The following is a 14,617-nucleotide window of genomic DNA, read 5'->3' on the forward strand; positions in this document are numbered from 1 at the left end:
AGTTTGTGAAATTTTTACTTCATTTTTGAAAGGGAAAATGACAAATATTAGTTTGCAAATGCGCGGGGCAATATAAGAAATTGATGAATAGAAATCCCTAATTTAAGGATTTAAGCAACCTAATTTGGTTATATGGCACTTTCACAAGTAGAACCATAGATGGGTGACAACCACAACCAATTAGTCACCAAATTCAATTGATCAGAATTTCCTACTCTCTTTTTGTTGACATCTGAATACAGAACTTAACTATATTACTTAGAAAGGAATACTAAACTATGATTTTTATGTGCTCATTTCATAATTGCTTTTTTTTCTTTTTAATTATTTTATTTTTGGCTTCATTGGGTCTTCATTGCTGCGCATGAGCTTTCTCTAGTTGCGGCAAGCGGGGGCTACTCTTTGTGGTGCGTGGGCTTCTCATTGCAGTGGCTCCTCTTGTTGCGGAGCACGGGCTCTAGGTGCGCGGACTTCAGTAGTTGTGGTGCAAGGGCTTAGCTGCTCTGCGGCATGTGGGATCTTCCTGCACCAGGGCTCAAACCCGTGTCCCCTGCATTGGCAGACAGATTCTTAACCACTGTGCTACCAGGGAAGTCCTCAAAATTGCTTTTAAATGGTTTTCAGATGAGAGTATTTAGCCTCCCTAGACCCAGAGTAAACATTCTGAGTGAAAGATGTCTTCAACTTCATTCATAATGAAGTTATAGAATAATTTATATCCTTCCACATATTTAGACTTATTCTTCGCAAAGCCTGAACATTCAACTAATGTTGTTAAATGAAAGTAAGAAGGAAAGATAGCTTTAAAAAATAAGGGAGGGGCTTCCCTAGTGGTCTAGTGGCTAAGAATCCGTCTTGCACTGCAGGGGATGCCAGGGAACTAAGATCCCACATGCCATGGGGCAACTAAGCCTGCATGCCACAACTAGAGAGCCCGTGTGCCGCAACTACAGAGCCCACGAGCTCTGGAGCCCACGCACCACAACTAAGAGCCTGCACGCTGCAACAAAAGATCCCGCGTGCCGCAACTAAGACCTGACACAGCCAAAAAATAAAGTACATCCAAATTTTTTAAAAAGGAAAATGATTCTGGTAATAAGTCAAATTATATATTTAATATCATTACCATTTGATTCAAACTGACACCAAAAAATTTTTGAAAAGTACAGTATACCTGCTAGCTGCCAGAGAAGTCTTAAAACTTCTCATCAAAACAACCTCTTTTTCATCTGCTATTTGACTCGAGGTAACTTTTCTTTGGCAAAAACTGCTCAATTATACCACCGCCTTCTAGAAAGTAATCCATTTATTTTAACTGAAGCAGTCTTAGGTTTTTCAATATGGATTCTTATATTTTAGAATTTACTGTTTTACATATTCTTCTTCCGAAACAGAATAAAATGAAATTTAAAATCCAAGTAATAAGTGATACATTTTTCTCAGATTTTCATCTTCTCTATAATCTAGCAAAATTAATTTACAAACCTCTATAATGTATACAGAGAACCAACCAACTCTGACTGTCCCTAAAAATAATTATCTTTCCATACTTTCTGCCTATTTGGAAAAATACAATTAACACGAAATTATTTTGTTTTTAAATAAACAACAAACTAACTGTACCCTCTTTGAAATTTATATGTATTTTAGAAAAATAGAGACCACTATGTTTTCTGTTGATACTATGTTTCCTTTGATTGTTTTCAATTGTCTTATGTAGTCTTTAAAGTGGACAGCCACCCAATGATTTGGAAGTATCATTTGACTCTTTAATTACACGTCTGGTTTTTCTGATCTAAGTGAAACTAACCCGTCAGATCCCCAAGGTCCTATAGAAACAGTCTACAGGGAGTATAAGTGACATTTCTTGGTGAATAGAAAACTCTTAACAGTAAGTTTAGGAAAACAGGAAAGAGAGGTTTCCAGATCAAACTAAAGGACAATCACTAAGATCTCTTGTATCATGTAAGCACAGTTGGTTAGAGTGCTGAATTCAATTGCTCATCTCAGAGGGTCATGACATAAATAAAATAATTATTAAATTGACATTTATTTATTCCAGTTCTTCTATACTGTTAATCTGCACTCAGTGTATTTCTTTATTTTTAATGAACATTTTGATATATTTTCTTACATTTGTGTTTCTTCTTTTTTTTTAATAAATTTATTTACTTTATTTAGTTTTGGCTGCTTTGGTTCTTGCTGTGCACAGCTTTCTCTAGTTGTGGCGCGCGGGCTTCTCATTGCAGTCGCTTCTCTTGTTGCGGAGCATGGGCTCTAGGCACGTGGGCTTCAGTAGCTGTGGCACGCGGGCTCATAGCTGTGGCTGGCGGGCTCTAAAATGCAGGCTCAGTAGTTGTGGCTCACGGGCTTAGTTGCTCTGCGGCATGTGGGATCTTCCTGGACCAGGGCTCGAACCCATGTCCCCTGCACTGGCAGGTGGATTCTTAACCACTGTGCCACCAGGGAAGTCCATTCTATTTCTTATAATTGACATGCTTTCCTAATTATAAGGATGACCTCCCTTTAAAATCTGAATCTCTTCTCAGATTTGGAGGAACGTGTGTGTGGGGGGGGTGGCCTCTTCCCCAAAAGCTAACCATTCTAACATAAAAACTTTTAAACTTATGAAATCTATATAGATAGAAATCAGCATTATAAAATGACTGCCAAGGAGTCAAATTAAAGTAAAACTGTACCTCGAATACCTTAGAATAAGTAGAAGTTCTAAATGTCGGTGTCTTCATTTGGAAGCAAAAATTCTTACTGCCTGATCTTGCCTGATGGTCCTTGATTTTTATCATCAGAGTCGGTTCCAGTTACATCTCATTAGATCTAAAGTAGGAGAAAAGAGACATTTGTTCTACTGAAAACATTAGATTTTAGATACTGTGACACATCATTGTTTCCCTATAAGCATACAAAGATTCTTATAACAGGTGCTTTCGTTGTTCAAGAAATTCTAATTCCCATTCTTGTCCCTACCACAGATTTTAAAAACTGAAATTAAAGAATAAAGGTTAAGTAAGTAAACAAATATAAAGTTGATAAGCAGTAATTAGTTACTAGCTTTAAAAAGGTTCTGATCCCCAAAGGAGGTATGCAGTAAATTGAGCTTTGCATTGGTAATTCAAGGAGGCAAGAGACCTAAGCTACTGACTCACTCATCAGAGTTGCTGAAGTCACCCCAGCAGCAGTGGCCTCAGTACCCAGTTTCAGGTAAAATGGAACAGCAGGAGGAAACAGGATTTCCAGCAGAAGATACCTCTATGATAAAGAAGCACCCAATATGATGGCTATCATTCATTCCTGGGTCCTTGGCAGTAGGACGTGACAAATTGTGGACTTTCCTAAATTAATGGTAGTACTGTATCTTCCCATTCTACCTCAAAGCTAACTCCAAACAGTGGGACTGTGCAGACATCAGAGAATGCTTAAGAAATGTGAGCCCCACTGGCTTTCGTTATTTAAAGCCTAACTGCTTTAGGTTATACCACCCAGAGTTAAGTTTTCCACTAATATTCCCTTTAGATTACAAAGACACAGTGGATCAGGCTCCAGAGACGATCATTACACCACAGGTCACTTCAGGAATCTTGCTAGTTACTTCTACCTGTGGCTCCCATCCCTGTCACCCTTGGGCTTTATTCAAAACATAAACCATTGTGACTACCTTTTCTCTTGTCTTCATGCCCACAGTGTTCTCTTTGCTGTCTCAGTCACTGCATGTGTTCCCCAACTGCCGCCCTTCCTTCCAACCTTTTCCACAGGGACCTCTGGAAACCCCTTTTACATAGTAAAACAAAAGACCTCTACATCCTCAACCTTATCACTGAACACTACTTTCAACCACTGGGCTAAATCTGGCTCTTGAAAAGAACCCTCTAGAGTGAAGACTAAGGCCATAGGAACCAACCTTGTCCACAGTAACATTTCCAGACCCTACCTCACAAGCAGTCCCACCCTTTCCCTCATGGTCATGCCATCTGGCTGTCCTACCCTCTTCTTGACTTTGTCGTTCAATATTCCACTCTATCTTTTCTAACTGGGGTCCAGTCTCAATCCCTTAGATGCACTCTACCTACACTCATCTTTCCAGTTCTGTGTTATCACCAATCTCAAAATCTTGGTTGTCACCCAAGCTATCAGTCCACCAAGTACGTTATTTTCTTTCTTCCACTTCTCCACTCTCAAATTCCTAATCCTGGGTCAATTCAATCACCTGCTAGAGAAAAAACACACAACCACGTGGACTGATCCTGCTATAATATTAAGGTCTTCAAATTTAGTTAGACACTGAACGCTATCTATGTCATTAATCAGATCCTTCTCCCGTAACGCACACTGCCTTTGTTCCCAAGTGTGCAACTCTCCCTCTTCCAGCCCCACCTGGGGTAAAATGGGAAAGGAGTTTTATGTTTTCCTTAACCACTTATATTGTAAAAATACTATGTCTTTCATCTACTTTTAACATTTTCTCAGTCTATCGCTGGCTTTCAATACAAAAGTTTTTCTTTTCACGTGGCCAGATTTATCCATCAGTGCATTTTTCACTTCTTTTATTATTTCTTTGCTTAGGAATTTCTTGATAACAGATAAATACTCTGATTTTCACTTTTCTGTGGGCTAAATTATTTGAATACTTCATTCCAAATGATGTATGGAAAGAGATTTAACTCTGAACTGACCTGTATTCCAAATTGCCAGTTTTCCTAACAACATTAAGTAATTAAGTAAACCACCCCTTGATTTATAAATTTCTTCTTATACATTTCATTTGTCTACAACAAGGTTGATTTCTGGGCTATAACCTATTTACGTAATGTAATTATTGTTTCTTTATATGTTTTAATTTGTAATAAGAATATTCTTTGGTATTCTCATCTCCTGTTCTTCCTGACAATAGTTAGATACATTTTATCAGTTTCCAAGGATATGCCCAGTAGTTTCATGAGTAAGAAATTGTTCCCCAGTCCACTCTCAGCACTCTGTGTTTCTGTTATAGTTGCTGCCTAAACACAATGCTCCTTTCTGCTTTGAGGGATCACCCACATTGGGTCTAGACCCCAAACCTTTCTAATCATGCTAGAAAACCAGCCTTTCTATATATTTATTCATCTAGAGCCAGATTCATAAAACCTTGATCTTTGCAACTCTCCATGCTTTGTATTTACCTTTTCATCTGTAAAATCTGATTTATGTAAAATAAAGGTATCTCACACACAATTTTTATTTCATAGGCCAACATATTTTATCAGCTCTAAAGTATTTTTCAAATCTTCCTGTTATCTTTTAAGATTCACATAATGTTTACTAACTTTAACTTTTCTTAATATATACTACATTCACATGAATCAAAAATCAAAATGATGTAAAAAGGAACATAACATGTTTGAGAAGTCTCATTTGTATATCATCCACTTGCAGCTCACATTGTCCTTGCTTACTACAGGTCACCACTTTTATTAGTTTCTTGTATGTATATCCTTCTAGTAATTCTTTATGCAAATACACTTAACTGCAAATATAATCTTATTCTTCCTGCCTTCTTACACAAAATATTCAGTTTTGCACCTTATTTTTTTTCACTCATTATATCCTGCAGATTTACCATGTTAGGATATGTTTTATCACTGTTTTTTAAAACTCCATGATATTTCATTGTGTGAATATATCCTAGCTTGTGTAACCAAGCCCACAGTTCTAAGAAATTAGATTCTACAAATTTAAGTCTTATTTCTGAAAATAATTTAGTTCAAGAGCAATAACTGTACACAGGAAACTATGTGGTATGATTTCACAAATTTTATTATATTAATAAATGTAAGTTCTCTTGTATATTTCTTTATCTCAAGTTTACTTTATGATCCTACCTAAAATCTATCAACCATAACAGCCATAAACTTTGAAGGTAGAAGGACAGTTCTCAGGTTGAGAGGTCTCGAATTCTGAAAGCTGCTCAACCTTAATGAAGGTTTCAACGGGTCTGCAAAAATGAAACACAGCTGTACAAGAAGCAAAGCAGTTGTACAATTCAAGAAATGTTCTATTCTACTTAGTGGGATCAGGAAAAGCTTCATGGAGGAAGTAGTCCCTTGGGTTCAATCCTAAATGACAAAGTGCTCAAGAGGCAAATGAAGGCAAGAGAAAACATTCAAGAGGGATCCGAATAAGCAGCAGTTTGAAATAGCAAACCCTGTCAAGAACTCTAAGTAGTTCCACTTCCACCTAGAATGCAGAAAGCCACAAAAGAATGTTTTCCCACCCTAGTGAGAAAAAGCCAGATTTATACAATCAAAACTTCTCTTGAATCTAATAAAGAATTGAAGTCAGAAGGCAACCAAGTAATTTAAATACCAAAGAGGGACAAATTCCTCCAGGGAGAGGCTGTACACACAAACTGTTTTACCTTTGGCAGGTCATCAGAAGAAGTGGCCTCCATACACGTATGTAAGAAAAAAAAATCAGTCAAGATTTTAACAAATTCTTTAAGACCAAGTATGAACTACTATGTCAGTTAGGAATGGTTGAGAACCCCAGACACAAGGAGAGTTTACACTCAGTTGCAAGTTCTTCTACATGCCTCAACCAGATTCTCACAAGAAAGGTTAGAGGTAGGACAGGAAACCAGAGAAAGCCCTTCATCACTGAAGCAAGTGTGTACAAGGTGATGAGTACAGGCCTGAAGCTCTGCCTGCTTCCCCAACCCGTCCCCAACACAGAGCAAAAGCCTAGAGCCACTGGGGGAAGGACAGAAAACCCTCTCACCCCAGGGTCCAGGCAAAAGTCCACTGCTTCAGAGGAGAACAGAAGCAAAATGCCTCTCCCAGATGGGGAGAAAACACTCCTAAGCTCCCAGACACAGGCAAAGAAAGACACATTGATGCTATGAGAAAGTAGAGGCAAAAAAACCCCCTCTGCCACTGTAGGGGAGGGGGAGAGGAAAAAGTCTTGGGCAAAGGATCCTGCACCAACACCAACAGAGATGTACTACTACAAGGGAGGGAAAGGATATTTCTGCCCAAGACCAACCACAAATGTATGAGTGTTTGACCACCACAGGGAAGAGAAAGCAGGAAAGCTAAGAAAGTCCTACCACTGATACCCAGGAATGTAGGGCCTGACCAGGATTGAGTCTGCACCAGAACAAAACAGAACTTTGCCCTGTCCCACAAGCATAGCACTGGGTAACAAGCAACAATAATCTATCACTGGGAGAAAAACAGTAACATGAAATCCCTCTGCAAACAGATGTGCAAAGACTGTTGAAAGATGAGGGTGATACAGGATCACAGAAGAATCCTGTAGTACCACATGCCACACTCTAAACACAAGGCAACAGCAGCCAAATGGAGAAATGTGAAGCCTGTGGTACACTGAAGGTAATGATGGCCACAAAATCCAAACCCACCTCACTTCAAGATTAGATCGACTCAACCTCTGACAAACACAGCCTGAGAGAAGAGGATCACTTCAGTCTCTCCTATTCTTCTGTACATGATGATGAGCATTAAATCACAAACTATGAAGCATCCACAAAAGCAAGAAGAAATAACCCTTTGTCAAGAGATAAAGTAATCAACAGAATCAGGACTGATTCATTAACTGAAATTATCAAACATTCTAAAATAACTGTTAGATGATCTAGTAGACAAGATGGATAACATGCATAAAAAGATGGAAATTTTCAGCAGTGACATGGAAACTTTAAACAAGTAAGATAGAAAAGCCAGAAACAACAAAAGAAATTTTGTTTACATTAGAGAAGAAAAATTTCTTTGGCAGCCTCAACAGCAGCCTGGACACAGATTAGGAAAGACTCAGTGGACTTAAAGACAGGACAATAGAAATAATACAAAATGAAACCACAGTTTTAAAAAAATGAAGGAAAAATACAGTTCAGGGCATCCAAGAGCTGTGGAACTATATCAAAATGTATAACAACCATTTAATTGGAGCCCCAGGAGAAGAAAACAAAAATAATAAGATACAAGAAATACATAAAAAGATAATGGCCAAGAATTTTCCCAAATGAATCTAAGACAACAAACTAGAGAGCAAAAAATCCCAGAGAACCCCAATCATGATAAATACCAAAACACGCACACACAAACAAACATACACGGGTATATCATACTCAAACTGTAGAAAAACAAAGATAAAAATCTCTAAGACAGAGAAAAAAGAAAGACTAGATACAAATAACAAAGATTAAAATTTCCTTACCTTCAGAAAATTATACAAGCCAAAGACAATATTGAATATAATACCTTTCAGGTACTGAAAGAAAAAAGAGCTGAACATAGAATTCTATAACCAGCAAAAATAGTTTTGAAAACTGAAGGAAGAAAGAAGGACTTTTTTGACAAATAAAATGAGAGAATTCACTGCCTGCAGACACCAAAAATGTTAAAAGAAGTTCTTTAGGCAGCAGTGAAAATTCCCAGGTGAAAATTTGGATCTACAAAAAAGAAATGAAGAGCATTAGAAAGAGAAGGTAAAAATAAAAGACTATTTTTTCATATTTTATTGATTTTAGAAGGTTAAACACGAACTAAAGCAAAAAATGATAATGTGTTAATAACATACATAGAAATAAAATTTATGACAACATAGTATAAAGATGGAAGATAGTTGTTGAACTATGCTGTATATAAGGTATTACATGACACATGAAGTAGTATAATATTATTTAAAGAAAAAATGTGATTTTAAAAAATGTGAAAAAAACTATTATAAGTTAAAGATATATCTTTTAAACCATAGAGTAGGGGCTTCCCTGGTGGCGCAGTGGTTAAGAATCCGCCTGCCAATGCAGGAGACACAGGTTTGAGCTCTGGTCCGGGAAGATCCCACATGCCGCGGAACAACTAAGCCCGTGTGCCACAACTACTGAGCCTGCACTCTAGAGCCTGCGAGCCATGACTACTGAGCCCGTGTGACACAACTACTGAAGCCCGCGTGCCTAGAGTCCATGCTCCCAACAAGAGAAGCCACCACAATGAGAAACCTGCACACCACAATGAAGAGTAGCCCCCGCTCACCACAACCAGAGAGAGATAAGCCCGTGTGCGGAAAAGAAGACCCAACGCAGCCAAAAAACAAAAATAAAATAAATAAAATAAACCGTAGAGTAGGGGTTCTCAACCAGGAGCAATTTTGCCCCCTCAGGGACATGTAGCAAAGTCTAGAAACTTTTTTGGTCGTCACGGCTGGGGGTGGGGAAAGGGTGCTACTGTCATCTAGTAGATAGAGACCAGGGATGCTAAAAATCCTGCAATGGACACAGGTATCCCCTCCATGACCCAACAACAAAGAATTATCCAACCAAAAATACAAACAGTGCCAAGGTTAAGAAACCATGACCTAGAGCAACCGCAAAAATATGTGTGTATGTATAAATATACAGAATAAGCCAAGAGTTAGATAAAATGAAATTATGAAAAATGATTAATTCAATAGAAGGCAGAAAAAATAAACAAAAAAGATTCAAAAATAGAAAACAACTAGCAAGATAGTAGGTTTAAATCCAAACTTTCAATGATTATATTAAATAGAAATTATCTAAACACCCAATTGAAAGGTAGAGATTATCAGATCAAATTTTACAAACAAAATCCAATCGTATGCTAGCCACAAGACACTTACTTTATATACAAAGACACAGGTTAAAAGTAAAAGGAGGGAAAGGCAAGACAGCATGGCTGTATTAATATCTGAAAGAGCAGACCTCAGAATAAGGAATATCACCAGTGATAAAGAGGGATACTACTTAACGATAAAGGATCAATTCATGACAAAACTGTAAGGAGATTAGACAAATCCACAATTACAGTTGTAGACATTAATACTCCTCTGTTATTAATCAACAGAACAAGAAAACAGAAAATCACTAAGCTATAGAAAACCTGAAAATACTATCAACTGACTTGACCTAATTGGATATTTATAGACCATTTTACACAACAAGAACAGAAAATGCATTATTTTCAAGGGTACATGGAACACTCACCAAGAAAGACCATATTCTGGGCCATAAAACAAAGCTCAAAATATTTAAAAGAATTTAAGTTAAATAATGCATTTTCTCTGACCAAAACAGAATTAAGTTAGAATCAATAACTGAAAGATAGATTAAGAATTATCAAAGGTTGGAAATTAAACAACACAATTCTAAATAACCCAAAGATTAAAAAGAGAAATTAAAAAACACTTTTAATTGAATTAAAAGTAAAGTGGAACATATCAAAATTTGTGGGATACCACTAAAGCAGTTTTTAGAAAAACTTACAGCATAAAACATAAACTGTTTATATTAGAAAACAAAAGTCTTGCATCAATAATCTAAGCCTCCACCTTAAGTAGAAAAAGAAGAGCAAATTAAACACAAAGGAATTAGAAGGAAGAAATGAAACTAAAAAAAGCAATAGAGAAAATTTATGAAACTGAAATGTAGTTCTTTGAGAATTTCAATAGCGCTGAATAAACTTCTGGCCAGAGAGAGAGAGAGAGAGGGAGAGAGAGAGAGAGAGAGGGAGAGAAGTCACAAATTAACTATACCAAGAATGAAAAGAGGACAGCACTAGAAATTTTACAGATGTTAAAAGGATAATACGAGAATATTATGAGCTACTTTATGGCAATAAATTCTACAACTTTGATAAAATGTACCAAGTCCTTGGAAGTTTGAATACAAACTACCAAGTTCACTCAAGAAATTAAATAACAATAGCTCTTAATATATTAAGAAAATTTAATTCATCATTTAAAATCTTCCCATGAAGAAAGTTCCATGACAAATGGCTTCCTTGGTAAATTCTACCAACATCTAAGGAAGAAATCATAACAATAATATATAAATTTTCCAGAAATAAATGTAGAGAAAACACTTCACAATTCATCTTATGAGGACAGCATAACTCTGATATAAAAGTCAGACAAAAAAAAAACTGTAAGGAAAATAAATTACAGACCAATATCCTTTCATGAACATAGACACAAAATATCTTAACCAAATATTAGAAAAATGAATCTAGCAATATACAAAAAGGAATATATATCATGACCAAATAGCATTTATCCCAGGAATGCAATATTAGTTCATTATGAAAAAAGAAATCCATCAATATAATTCAACATATCAATAGACTAAAATATAAGCGATCATCTTCACAGATGCAAAAAAAATTCTGGAAAAACCCACAACCATTCACGATTCAAAACTCAGAAAACTAGGAACAGAAGGGAACGTCCTCAGCCTAAGACATGAATATACAACAAATCTAAAGCTAATATCATACATAATCATGAAAGACTAAATGCTTTCCCTCTAAAATCAGGAACAAGGCAAGAACATCTGCTCTCACCGCTCCTATTCAACAATGCACTGTACTGTCAGTACAATAATGCAAGAAAATGAAATAAAAGCCTAGAGATGAAAAAAAAAGGAAACAAAACTGTCTTTTGTCCACAAGTGACAGGACTGTCTATCTAGAAAATCCCAAAGAGTCTACTACTGAAACTAAATTTGCTTTGAATTTGGCAAAATTGAAGGATACAAAGTCAACATACAAAATTTAATTGTATTTCTATATGGCAGCAATTAATAATTAGAAATAAATTAACAAAACAGTAGCAATTACATTAGCATCAAAAAAGAAAGATACAGGATAAATATAGCAAAATAAATGGAAAATTCTGTGCTCAAAAATACAAAACACCAAGTGAGAAATCAAAGACCTCAATAAATGGAAGTATACTGTTTTCAAAGATCAGATTAATCAATGTTAATATATCAATTCTCCTCAAATTACTGTATAGATTTAACATAAATCACAATTAAAATCCCACCAGACGGGACTTCCCTGGTGGCCCAGTGGATAAGAATCCGCCTGCCAATGCAGGGGACACAGGTTCGAGCCCTGGTCCGGGAAGACCCCACATGCTGCGGAACAACTAAGCCCGTGCACCACAACTACTGAGCCTGTGCTCTAGAGCCAGCGAGCCACAGCTACTGAAGCCCCTGCACCTAGAGCCCGTGCTCCGTAACAAGAGAAACCACCGCAATGAGAAGCCTGTGCACCACAAAAAAGCCACAACTAGAGAAAGCCCATGCAGCAACAAAGATACAACGCAGCCAAAAATAAATAAATAAAAAGAAAAAAATCCTACAAGGATTTTTTAAATAAAAACTGGTTAGTTGATTCTAAAATTTATATGGAAATGCACAGAACCTAGGATGCTAAAAATAATTCTAAAAAAAAGAACGCTGGAAATTTTATACTACCTGATTTCAATACTTTCCTTTTTTTTTTTTTTAATGAAGATCTTTTTATTCTTGACCTGCAATTTTTTTTCTGTTTTTGGCCGTGCCATGCTTTATGCGAGATCTTTGTTCCCCAACTAGGCATTGAATCCAGGCCCCCTGCAGTGGGAGCACAGAGTCTTAACCACTGGACTGCTACGGAAGTCCCTCAATACTTTCTATAGAGCTATAGTCATCAAGACATTATAATTCTGATATAAGGATAAACATACAGATCAATGGAACAGAAGAGACAGTCCAGAAATATATCTGTTATGGTCAATTGATTTGATTTTCAACAAAAGTACCATGGTAATTCAATGGAAAAAACTGTCTTTATAACAACTAGGGCTATAACAAATGACAATCCATACAGGGAAAAAAAAAGAACCTCAACGCACATCTCACATCTTATATAAAAATTAATAGACCTAGAGACTTCCCTGGTGGGCCAGTGGGTAAGACTTCGAGCTCCCAGTGCAGTAGGCCCGGTTTGATCCCTGGTCGGGAAACTAGATCCCACATGCATGCCGCAACTAAGAGTCCGCATGCCACAACTAAAGATCCTGCATGCTGCAACTAAAAGATCCCACATGCCACAGCTAAGACCCGGCGCAGCCAAGATAAACAAATAAATAAATATTTTTTTAAAAATTAATAGACTTAAATATTTTAAAATACAAAACTATAAAATTTCTAAAGGAAAACACAGGAGAAAATTTTGGGGATGCTAGGTTAGCCCAGAGGTTGGCAAACTTTTTCTGTAAATGGTCAGACAGTAAATATTTTAGGCTTTATGGGCTATATCATCTCTGCTGCAAAGACTTAACTCTGTCCTGTAACATGAAAGCAGCTATAGAGAACATGGAAACAAACAGGCATAGCTATGTTCCAATAAAACTTTATTTTACAAAAACAAGCAGTGGGCTGAATCAGCTGTAGTTTGCCAACACCTGAGTTAGGCAGTTTTTAGATATGACACAAAAAGCATGGACCATAAAAGAAAAAATTGAGATATTGCACTTAGAATTTCAAACTTCTGTTCTTCCACAGACAGTGTTATGAAAATGTAAAGACAAGCCACAAACTTGGAGAAAATATCTGCAAGACAAATATCTGATAACTTGTTTCCGGAATATAAAAGAAATCTTCAGTACAATAATAAGAAAATAAACAGTCCACTAAAAACAATGGGCAAAGTATTTGGACAATGCAAAAATGACAACTCTAACAAGCAGCCTGCTGATATGGTACATGTGTTTAATCTTTCCTACTGGCCTTTAGGCTCCTGTCTGAATGGAACACCCAACATTCTGCCTTACACAAGAAGATAACCAACAAATAAAATAAAACTGTCAGAGCATTTTTTAAGCTAAGTTTTAGAGTAGTTAATACATGTACCTGGTATAAAATGTAAATTGTACTAACAGGCTATGGTGAATAGAAAGTCCCCCCTAGTCATCCAGCTCCCTTCCCTTGATTCCTGTGTATTCATTCGTATTCTATACATTAAAAAGCATTTATATGTTTGGTTTTTGTTTTTTGTTTTTTTGCGGTACGCGGGCCTCTCACTGTTGTGGCCTCTCCCGTTGCGGAGCACAGGCTCCGGACGCGCAGGCTCAGCGGCCATGGCTCACGGGCCCAGCCGCTCCGTGGCAGGTGGAATCCTCCCAGACCGGGGCACGAACCCGTGTCCCCTGCATCGGCAGGCGGACTCTCAACCACTGCGCCACCAGGGAAGCCCCTATATGTATTTTTAATGAAAGTGATGGCATACTATACAGCTTCTCATCATGATTTTTTTTAACTTAATGTGTTTTAGAACTTACTTCATATCATTCCTTATAGAATTCCCTCCTGCTCTTTTTTTTTTTTAACAATTTCATGATATTCTATCATATGAATGCATCATGATTTGTTAAACCAGTTCCTCATTGACAGACTCATATGTTGTTTCCAGTATTTTTCCATTACTGACAATGCTCTAAAGAATATCTGTGTACTCATGAAGTGGAATTACTTTCTGAGTCAAACAGTATCTGAATTTTAAATTATGGTACCCTTCGCTAGAACTGTGCTCCACAAAGTTTATCAGGGCTTAAAAAATATATATGAACATGTGTCAGTAAGCCTTCCAGATCAGAGAAACTAAGATTTTCAGCTCTAAGTAATCCAAGATACTTGTTAAGCCAAGATAAATTTAGAGTGAGTGACAATGACAAGAGTGAGACTTAGCATGGTCCCTCATTACCCCCAATTTTTTCTACTAAATTAAGGTAATAATTTTTATTTAATATGTATAATCTAATTTCC

General features: G+C 36.8%; 1 protein-coding gene across 7 annotated transcripts in view; it reads right to left on the reverse strand.

Moving 5' to 3' along the window:
- Positions 1 to 14,617, reverse strand: part of NCOA1 (nuclear receptor coactivator 1) — a 261,841-nt gene that overhangs the window by 194,916 nt on the left and 52,308 nt on the right. For 5 of the 7 annotated variants that reach the window (XM_060309246.1, XM_030858266.2, XM_060309244.1 and 2 more), the window contains exon 2: positions 2,709 to 2,835. The exons of 1 other annotated variant lie outside the window; for it this stretch is intronic. The gene's annotated coding sequence lies outside the window, so the exon portion shown is untranslated. Of the gene's footprint in view, positions 1 to 2,699; positions 2,836 to 14,617 lie in introns of all 7 variants that reach the window. One more of the 7 variants, XM_060309243.1, reaches the window with a different exon arrangement.

The sequence above is a fragment of the Globicephala melas genome, chromosome 12 (assembly GCF_963455315.2).
Source record: "Globicephala melas chromosome 12, mGloMel1.2, whole genome shotgun sequence".
Classification (NCBI taxonomy): Eukaryota; Metazoa; Chordata; class Mammalia; order Artiodactyla; family Delphinidae; genus Globicephala; species Globicephala melas.